Here is a 10,451-nt window from a genome sequence, read left to right as displayed (position 1 = left end):
TAATTTTTTTTTTTTTTTAAAGATTTTATTTATTTATTCATGAGAGACAGAGAGAGAGAGAAGCAGGCTCCCAAGGAGCAGGGAGCCCGATGCGGGACTCGATCCCAGGACCCTGGGATCAGGACCTGAGCCGAAGGCAGACGCTTAACCATCTGAGCCACCCAGGCGCCCAAGAGTTTCTTCTAACAGATCAAAATATACCCTAAATCTCTATTGTATGATTTTTTCCTACTCCCCTGCCTGATCACATTCTCTCCCTTTTTTTTCTTTTTTTTTTTTTTAAATCCTCTTCTTTCTTTTTTCAAACAACTTATCAATTCCTTTTATAAAATTTTTTATAATTTCCATCTTTACAGTCATATTCCAACCCTTCATATCAACCCTTATTTTTGTACATATATAAGTTTTTCTTTCTTTAAAATTTTGGGAGGCACTTTCTTCTAACACACCAAATACACCACAAATCTAGTGTGTGGCACTGATCTATATACCAGCCTGATCATATTTGATCACATTCTGGTTTTTTTTTTTTTTCTGTTTTTGTTTGTTTTTATCTTTATCTTTTTCTTTTCCATTTTTTTTTCTTTTTCTTTTTTCTCTATTTCCCTTTCTTTTCCCACTGCTTCAGGTCTTTTCTGATTTGTTTAGAGTATATTTTCTGGGAACGTTGTTACCCTGTTAGCATTTTGTTCTCTCATTAATCTATTCTCCTCTGCACAAAATGACAAGATGGAAAATATCACCTCAACAAAAAGAACAAGAGGTAGTACCGACTGCCAGGGACCTACTCAATACAGACATTAGTACGATGTCAGATCTAGAGTTCAGAATCATCAATTTACAGATACTAGCTGGGCATGGAAAAAAGCATGGAAGTTATTAGAGAAACCCTTTCTGGAGAAGTCAAAGAACTAAAATCTAACCAAGTCGAAATCAAAAAGGCTATTAATGAGGTGCAATCAAATATGGGGGCGCTAACTGCTAGGATAAATGAGGCAGAAGAGAGAATCAGTGATATAGAAGACCAAATGATGGAAAATAAAGAAGCTGAGAAAAAGACAGATAAACAACTACCGGATCACGAGGGCAGAATTTGAGAGATAAGTGATACCATAAGACGAAACAACATTAGAATAACTGGGATCCCAGAAGAAGAAGAAAGAGAGAGAGGGGCAGAAGGTATAATGGAGCAAATTATAGCAGAGAACTTCCGTAATTTGGGGAAGGAAACAGGCATGAAAATCCAGGAAGCACAGAGAACCCCTCTCAAAATCAATAAAAATAGGTCAACACCCCGACATCTAATAGTAAAACTTACGAGTCGCAGAGACAAAGAGAAAATCCTGAAAGCAGCTCGGGAGAAGAGATATGTAACCTACAGGGGTAGAAACATTAGATTGGCAACAGACCTATCCACAGAGACCTGGCAGGCCAGAAAGGACTGGCAGGATATATTCAGAGCACTAAACGAGAAAAATATGCAGCCAAGAATACCATATCCAGCTAGGCTGTCATTGAAAATAGAAGGAGAGATAAAAAGCTTCCGGGACAAACAGAAACTAAAGGAATTTGCAAACACGAAACCAGCGGGACAAGAAATCTTGAAAGGGGTCCTCTAAGCAAAGAGAGAGCCTGAAAGCAACACAGACCAAAAGGAACACCGACAATATACAGTAACAGTCACCTTACAGGCAATACAATGGCACTAAATTCCTATCTTTCAATAGTTACCCTGAATGTAAATGGGCTAAATGCCCTAATCAAAAGACACAGGCTGTCAGATTGGATTAAAAAACAAGACTCATCGATACGCTGTCTGCAAGAGACTCATTTTAGAACCAAAGACACCCCCAGATTGAAAGTGAGGGGGTGGAAAACCATTTACCACGCTAATGGACACCAAAAGAAAGCTGGGGTGGCAATCCTTATATCAGACAAATTAGATTTTAAACCAAAGACTGTAATAAGAGATGAGGAAGGACACTATATCCTACTTAAAGGGTCTATCCAACAAGAAGATCTAACAATTGTAAATATCTATGCCCGTAACATGGGAGCAGCCAATTATATAAGGCAATTAACAACAAAAGCAAAGAAACACATCGACAACAATACAATAATAGTGGGGGACCTTAACACCCCCCTCACTGAAATGGACAGATCGTCTAAGCAAAAGATCAACAAGGAGATAAAGACTTTAAATGACACACTGGACCAAATGGACTTCACAGACATATTCAGAACATTCCATCCCAAAGCAACGGAATACACATTCTTCTCTAGTGCCCATGGAACATTCTCCAGAATTGATCACATCCTAGGTAATAAATCAGGTCTCAACCGGTACCAAAAGATTGGGATCATTCCCTGCCTATTTTCAGACCACAATGCTTTGAAACTAGAACTCAATCACAAGAGGAAAGTTGCAAAGAACTCAAATACATGGAGGCTAAAGAGCATCCTACTGAAGAATGAATGGGTCAACCAGGAAATTAAAGAAGAATTAAAAAAATACATGGAAACCAATGAAAATGAAAACACAACTATTCAAAATCTTTGGGATGCAGCAAAGGCAGTCCTAAGAGGAAAGTATATAGCAATACAAGCCTTTCTCAAGAAACAAGCAAGGTCTCAAGTACACAACCTAACCCTCCACCTAAAGGAGCTGGAGAAAGAACAGCAAATAAAGCCTAAACCCAGCAGGAGAAGAGAAATAATAAAGATCAGAGCAGAAATCAATGAAATAGAAACCAAAAGAACAGTAGAACAGATCAACGAAACTAGGAGCTGGTTCTTTGAAAGAATTAACAAGATTGATAAACCCCTGGCCAGACTTATCAAAAAGAGAAGAGAAATGACCCAAATCAACAAAATCATGAATGAAAGGGGAGAGATCACAACCAACACCAAAGAAATACAAACAATTATAAGAACATATTATGAGCAACTCTATGCCAGCAAATTAGATAACCTGGAAGAAATGAAGGCATTCCTAGAGATGTATCCACTACCAAAACTGAACCAGGATGAAACAGAAAACCTGAACAGACCTATAACCACTAAGGAAATTGAAGCAGTCATCAAAAATCTCCCAAAAAACAAAAGCCCAGGGCCAGATGGCTTCCCAGGGGAATTCTACCAAACATTTCAAGAAGAATTAATACCTATTCTTCTGAAACTGTTCCAAAAAATAAAAATGGAAGGAAAACTTCCAAACTCGTTTTATGAGGCCACCATTACCTTGATCGCAAACCAGACAAAGACCCCATCAAAAAGGAGAACTACAGACCAATATCCCTGATGAACATGGATGCAAAAATTCTCACCAAAATACTAGCCAATAGGATCCAACAGTACATTAAAAGGATTATTCACCACGACCAAGTGGAATTTATCCCTGGGCTGCAAGGTTGGTTCAACATCCGCAAATCAATCAACGTGATACAATACATTAACAAAAGAAAGAACAAGAATCATATGATCCTCTCAACAGATGCAGAAAAAGCATTTGACAAAGTACAGCATCCTTTCTTGATCAAAACTCTTCAGAGTATAGGGATAGAGGGTACATACCTCAATATCATAAAAGCCATCTATGAAAAACCTACAGCGAATATCATTCTCAATGGGGAAAAACTGAGAGCTTTCCCCCTAAGGTCAGGAACGCGGCAAGGATGTCCACTATCACCACTGCTATTCAACATAGTATTAGAAGTCCTAGCCACAGCAATCAGACAACAAAAAGAAATCAAAGGCATCCAAATCGGCAAAGAAGTCAAACTCTCACTCTTTGCAGATGATATGATACTTTATGTGGAAAACCCCAAAGACTCCACCCCAAAACTGCTAGAACTCATACAGGAATTCAGTCAAGTGGCAGGATATAAAATCAATGCACAGAAGTCAGTGGCATTCCTATACACCAACAACAAGACAGAAGAAAGAGAACTTAAGGAGTCGATCCCATTTACAATTGCACCCAAAACCATAAGATACCCAGGCATAAATCTAACCAAAGAGACAAAGGATCTGTACTCAGAAAACTAGAAAATACTCATGAAAGAAATTGAGGAAGACACAAAGAAATGGAAAAACGTTCCATGCTCATGGATTGGAAGAACAAATATTGTGAAGATGTCAATGCTACCTAGAGCAATCTACACATTCAATGCAATCCCCATCAAAATACCATCCACTTTTTTCAAAGAAATGGAACAAATAATCCTAAAATGTCTATGGAACCAGAAAAGACCCCGCATAGCCAGAGGAATGTTGAAAAGAAAAGCAAAGCTGGCGGCATCACAATTCCGGACTTCCAGCTCTATTACAAAGCTGTCATCATCAAGACAGTATGGTACTGGCACAAAAACAGACACATAGATCAATGGAACAGAATAGAGAGCCCAGAAATGGACCCTCAACTCTATGGTCAACTCATCTTTGACAAGGCAGGAAAGAATGTCCAATGGAACAAAGACCGTCTCTTCAACAAATGGTGTTGGGAAAATTGGATAGCCACATGCAGAAGAATGAAACTGGACCATTTCCTTACACCACACACAAAAATAGACTCCAAATGGTTGAAAGACCTCAATGTGAGACAGGAGTCTATCAAAATCCTAAAGGAGAACACAGGCAGCAACCTCTTCGACCTCAGCCGCAGCAACTTCTTCCTAGAAACATCGCCAAAGGCAAGGGAAGCAAGGGCAAAAATGAACTCTTGGGACTTCATCAAGATAAAAAGCTTTTGCAACGCAAAGGAAACAGTCAACAAAACCAAAAGACAACCGACAGAATGGGAGAAGATATTTGCAAATGACATATCAGATAAAGGGCTAGTGTCCAAAATCTATAAAGAACTCATCAAACTCAACACCCAAAGAACAAAGAATCCAATCAAGAAATGGGCAGAAGACATGAACAGACATTTGTCCAAAGAAGACATCCAAATGGCCAACAGACACATGAAAAAGAGCTCAATATCGCTCGGCATCAGGGAAATCCAAATCAAAACCTCAATGAGATACCACCTCACACCAGTCAGAATGGCTAAAATTAACAAGTCAGGAAACAACAGATGTTGGCGGGGATGAGGAGAAAGGGGAACCCTCCTACACTGTTGGTGGGAATGCAAGCTGGTGCAGCCACTCTGGAAAACAGTATGGAGGTTCCTCAAAAAGTTGAAAATAGAGCTACCACATGATCCAGCAATTGCACTACTGGGTATTTACCCCAAAGATACAAAAGTAGGGATCCGAAAGGGTACGTGCACCCCGATGTTTATAGCAGCAATGTCCACAATAGCCAAACTGTGGAAAGAGCCAAGATGTCCATCGACAGATGAATGGATAAAGAAGAGGTGGTATATATATACAATGGAATATTATGCAGCCATCAAAAGGAATGAGAGCTTGCCATTTGCAAGATGTGGATGGAACTGGAGGGTATTATGTTGAGCGAAATAAGTCAAACAGAGAAAGACATGTATCATATGACCTCACTGATATGAGAAATTCTTAATCTCAGGAAACAAACTGAGGGTTGCTGGAGTGGGGGGTGCGGTGGGAGGGATGGGGTGACTGGGGTGATAGACACCTGGAAGGGTATGTGCTCTGGTAAGTGCTGTGAATTGTGCAAGACTGTTGACTCTCAGATCTGTACCTCTGAAACAAATAATGCAATATATGTTAAGAAAAAAAAAAAGAAGAAGATTGCAGCAGGGGAAGAATGAAGGGGGGAAAATCGGAGGGGTAGACGAACCATGAGAGACAGTGGACTCTGAATAACAAACTGAGGGTTCTAGAGGGGAAGGGGGTGGGAGGATGGGTTAGCCTGGTGATGGGTATTGAGCAGGGCACGTTCTGCATGGAGCACTGGGTGTTATACACAAACAATGAATCATGGAACACTACATCAAAAACTAATGATGTAATGTATGGGGATTAACATAACAATAAAAAAAGGGTTATCCTCAAGTCTAACAGGCCACAAAAAAGGCACAGCTTTAATAACAAAAGTCTTTACAAAAGGGGAGCGCTAAGTTGAATAAAAATGGGCATTCTGTTTGGGAGTTTAAGTTTGGAAGGCAGAAACCAGGCAGGTATATTAATTCCCAGGATCTGGCTCCCTTCCCACGTGTGGGCCTTCCTAAACCCACGTGCATCCACAACCCCAACACCAAGGAAGACCAACAGCTGCCCAAAAGTCAGCAGCACTGGGGCATCTCAGCCCGGCAACTCTGGGACCGAGCACCAGGATACTCAGGCTAATTCTCTGGTCCTAATTCTATGCTCCAGCTCTGGAAGCTGAGCTCCTCGGCCTGGTCCTGTCACCCTGTGCCTCCCTCCTGCTGTCCCTCACCTTTGGCACTGTGATTTCTGCTTTTCTTCCTGATCTCTGACTTGACACCTGATAGGAAACCTCATCCCCACCCTGCCATGCTGCTTTACTCCCCCTCCCCTAAGCACTGGAACCCATTCAGATATCCCTCCTGCATGTACACCGTTGTCAAGCATTCGAAATGGCCACGTACTCTTGGAGCTCCGATGCCAAGGGCCCTAAAACCCTTCTTCCTTCTTGCTTCATGTCGGCAAACCTGGAAGGTGACCACTCCCACCACTGACTGTCCGCTGCTGTCCTCTTCACACTCCCACCTGCTAGAAAAGGCCTCCCACCAGGACCGGACACCAATTCTACCTCCCTTGGCACCTGCCCCCCAAAACGGATGAGCTCGTTTCTCGGAGCTGTCCCCTCTAGTCAGACCCAGGTCACCGCGGGGCTGTGTCCCAGGACACAGGAACCTGAGAGACTGCTCTTTGAGAACAGCTTGGCCAGGTGCCATGAGGCAACCAACACTGCTGGTGCTGGAGGCGTCTGCTTCCCCTGCAAGAGACCAGCTCCCCTCTCCTGGAAGCTCCAAGCATTAGAAGCCCTTTCAAGTATGGGATGAAATCTGCTTCCTTGAAATTTCTCACCACGGCTGCAGGTCTGTGCTCTGGATCAAAAGCGAACAAATCCACTTCTCCCTCTCCTTGCAATGGCCTGCGCCCGGGCCCTTCCCCTCACCCTGCTCTGCTCCAGGCCCAACACTCCACCTCCCCCTTCAATCAACCCCGTGTATCTAGACTTTTGCTAAAACTGCTTCAAGAATATCTGAAAAGTGCAAGTTAAACTATAAATGCAGGATGTAATATTATCGTTAGAACAGGGAGGAAAAAAAAAATGAGACTTGTTTGCATATGAAGAGAAAGTCTCTTTCAATGGGCTTATCACTAGGATCTCAACATCGTCTTAATCTTAATCACTTTACGTAATTATAGTATATACTTACTACAACAGTTAAATGAAATAGATACTATCATCCCTATTTTACGATGACAAAGCAGAGGCTTAGGAAATTTAACCTGACCCAAAGTCACTGGAAAATAAATGGAGGAGCCAAAACTCAAATCCAGATCTGACTCCAAACCTTTGTTCATTATCCCCAGGACGTCCCCCACTGAGAAGGAATTAAAGATGATAAAATCATCATCACATTAAGTAAATCATTTTAACTTTGGTTAAGAAAGATAGATATTTATTAACATAAATTACATCCTCATTCGGCGTAAATTCATGACATGGTCTGGAATAAGTTAGCATTTCTATTCATCAAGTTAGCATCAGCTGTAACGAGCCTTGCTGCCCGTCTAGCACTCATCCACCCACCCAGGGAACGCCGCCCCCGTGCCCGGCACTGCTGTGGGCTGGGGGTGGTGGCACAGGGAAACGGGGCAGCCGGCCAGACAGAAATCACAAGGATTTATACGAGGTACCCACTGCGAACCCCGCGTTTGTGGAGAATGAAGAGGACTGATCTACAAGAAAACAGAGCTCTACCAGCCAAGGCACAGCTGTGGGTGATGAGTTCTTCAGGCTGTAGTTGAACTAACACTTCCTGCACCAGAGGTGAGTATGTTGACGGGAAGGCTGGGGAGGTGAATGAGGAGGGGAAGGAGAAGAGGCGAGGACGCACATCCATCCAGCCTCCGGATTCCAGGCATAATGCCTACGCTCTGCTCGGTGCGGAACAGGTGGAAGGCTGGCGCAGCCTGCCACCAGACACAGCGGGGATGGTGCAAAGCGACAGACCCAGAAAAGTGCCTTCTGTGGGAAGACAGCATCTTGTTACTAGAAGGAGCTGGTTCTCAAGAAGGAAGCAAAAGCAACACACAGACCCGGAGACGCAGGGGGAAGAGAGCTGCCTGAAAACTCTCAATAAAATGTTCCCTACCAGGCAGTTAGACCAAATACATACTCCTAAGGATTTGTGATAAACTATAGTTGAGAACAGCAAAAACAAAGGCCCTGAATCTAAAAGGTGGGATGGCTGCTGGCCTAGATTCAGGGGTAGGCGCTGGAAAGCCACACCGGGTGGAACTTCCCAGAACACTCAGTGAGAAGCCGAGGAGCAGCAGCTGTTCCACACTGGCCCACGCCCGCTCACCGGCTGTACAAAATGGTGAAAGAAACCACTGACTATGTTTGGGGGACAAACCCAACTCCACCAGGAAGAATTGGCCCTGGAGCACCACCCTGATACCCTGGTATGAATCCAAATGAAGAAGTTTAAACAGATTTCTCAAGCTCACAAAGTGCTCTGTGATGCAAAGAAAAGGGACAGAGGGGGAGAATATGACAAAGGAGGCGAGGCAAGTAAAGAAGGCGGAGCTGGTGGCAGTGTGTTCCCCCAGGGACATCTCTGCGATGCCTTTTGGAGGACGAGGAAGGAGCAGAGAGAAAGGAGCGGTGAAAATGTTGTGCATCAGCTCTCAGTAACCTTAGGGGGCTGACACAATGGTGCAACAGGAAAACGAGCTCTGCCCAAGAGCAAACACGAGGGCCGGGGAGGTAAGGCAGAGCGGCAGCGTGCTGTCCCGAGGGCAGAGGCATGGGACTGCAAGGAAGAATTCCTAAGGTGGAACCTGGAGCAGCTCAGCAAATTCGGTCTGTGTGCAGAGTGCCAGGGCCACGGGGACGGGTCAGTGCTAAAGACAGATGGAAAAGCTGCACTGGAAGATTCTAGAAGTTCACATTGACCAAGTTATGAAAGGTGGTCAGAAGATAACATTCCAGGTGAAGGAGACCAAGAACCAGGACTGCAGCCAGGAGATACTACCGCTGTTTCTGATACTATCAGAAGGACCGTGCTGATTTTACTTGGCGAGGAGGCCTTGCCGTGTGGGTGGACACACAGCTGGCTGACGCACTGTGCACTTTCAAGGCCAGTCCCTGCTCCTGACGACCGAACCACAGACATCACCCCTCACCCAGGCCAGACTGTCAAGCACGGACATGTCCCGTGTGTGCTAATGAAGTCATGCCCTTTCATCGTAGACCACGTGGAAAGGGTTGCCCAGTCACCGGATTTAAGGTAAACTTTCCTGAGAATGGCTTTCTTTCTCCTGATAAATACTCTTTGCTGGAAAAACTCCTACCTGAGAGGAGGAAGTAGACGAGACTAAAGAAATGGGGCAGCCAGACTCGGTGGCCTTGTTGCCACTGTTACAATAGACACACACGTGAGGCTGACGCGCGTCATCCTGGGACAGTGCTCAGCGTCAGAACTCTCACTGGGACCACGGAATGACCCTCACTGCTGGCCCTTTATATGCAGTGGCTGCATGAAGGGCTATAATCAGAGCTCCTGACTCACTACTGCTATTATCTGACAGAGAGAGAGAGAGAGCGCAAGCAGGGGGAGCAGCAGAGGGAGAAGCAGAATCCCCGCCAAGCAGGGAGCCCGACGCGGGGCTCAATCCCAGGACCCGGAGATCACGACCTGAGCCGACAGCAGACACTTAACCGACTGAGCCACCCAGGCGCCCCTCCCTACTGCTTTTGTTTCAATATTCAATGATAGTGCTGTTTTCAAAGTTAAATGAAGAATAAACTCAAATGTAAAAGCTGGAAAAATGAAGAGAAAAAGAAAGACAAGCCACACTGGACGAACAAGGCCAGGTTCCACGCTGTGAATGGACAAGACCCGGGTTCGAACACTGGTGGCCTCCTTCCAGCTCCGTGACCTGGAGCCCCTAACTTACTTTTTCCATCACAGGCAAAACTAAAACCCTAACTACTTCCCACTCAGGAAGTGCTGTCAGATCTCAACGGCCCATGGACGCGGAGAAACGAATACTGTCTGAGCTCCGCGGATGGCAGCCAGTGGTGTCACCGCCGTTGTTCTTCATAAGACAGAAGAATAAGACTTAAGATGCCCCCGAGGTACCGGACAGTCTTAAGTATTATTTACATTATTTCTCTCGGGTTACTCAAAAAACCCTTACGAAGAACATCCAGAGTAGATGTGGGTCCTACAGAAGAGGAGCTTCGAGGCACCCACATCAAGTTTTCGCTCCAGATCCCAGCGTAGGATGGACGGCACACAGATTGGCAAAGCCAGAGCCCTGGCA

General features: G+C 44.5%; 1 protein-coding gene across 1 annotated transcript in view; it reads right to left on the bottom strand.

The window, feature by feature from the left end:
- The window catches only part of EFL1 (elongation factor like GTPase 1), a 145,415-nt gene that overhangs the window by 90,998 nt on the left and 43,966 nt on the right, over window positions 1–10,451 (bottom strand).

Source organism: Neomonachus schauinslandi, chromosome 9 (assembly GCF_002201575.2).
Source record: "Neomonachus schauinslandi chromosome 9, ASM220157v2, whole genome shotgun sequence".
In the NCBI taxonomy this organism is placed as follows: Eukaryota; Metazoa; Chordata; class Mammalia; order Carnivora; family Phocidae; genus Neomonachus; species Neomonachus schauinslandi.
This window is presented reverse-complemented; position numbering and strand designations above follow the sequence as displayed.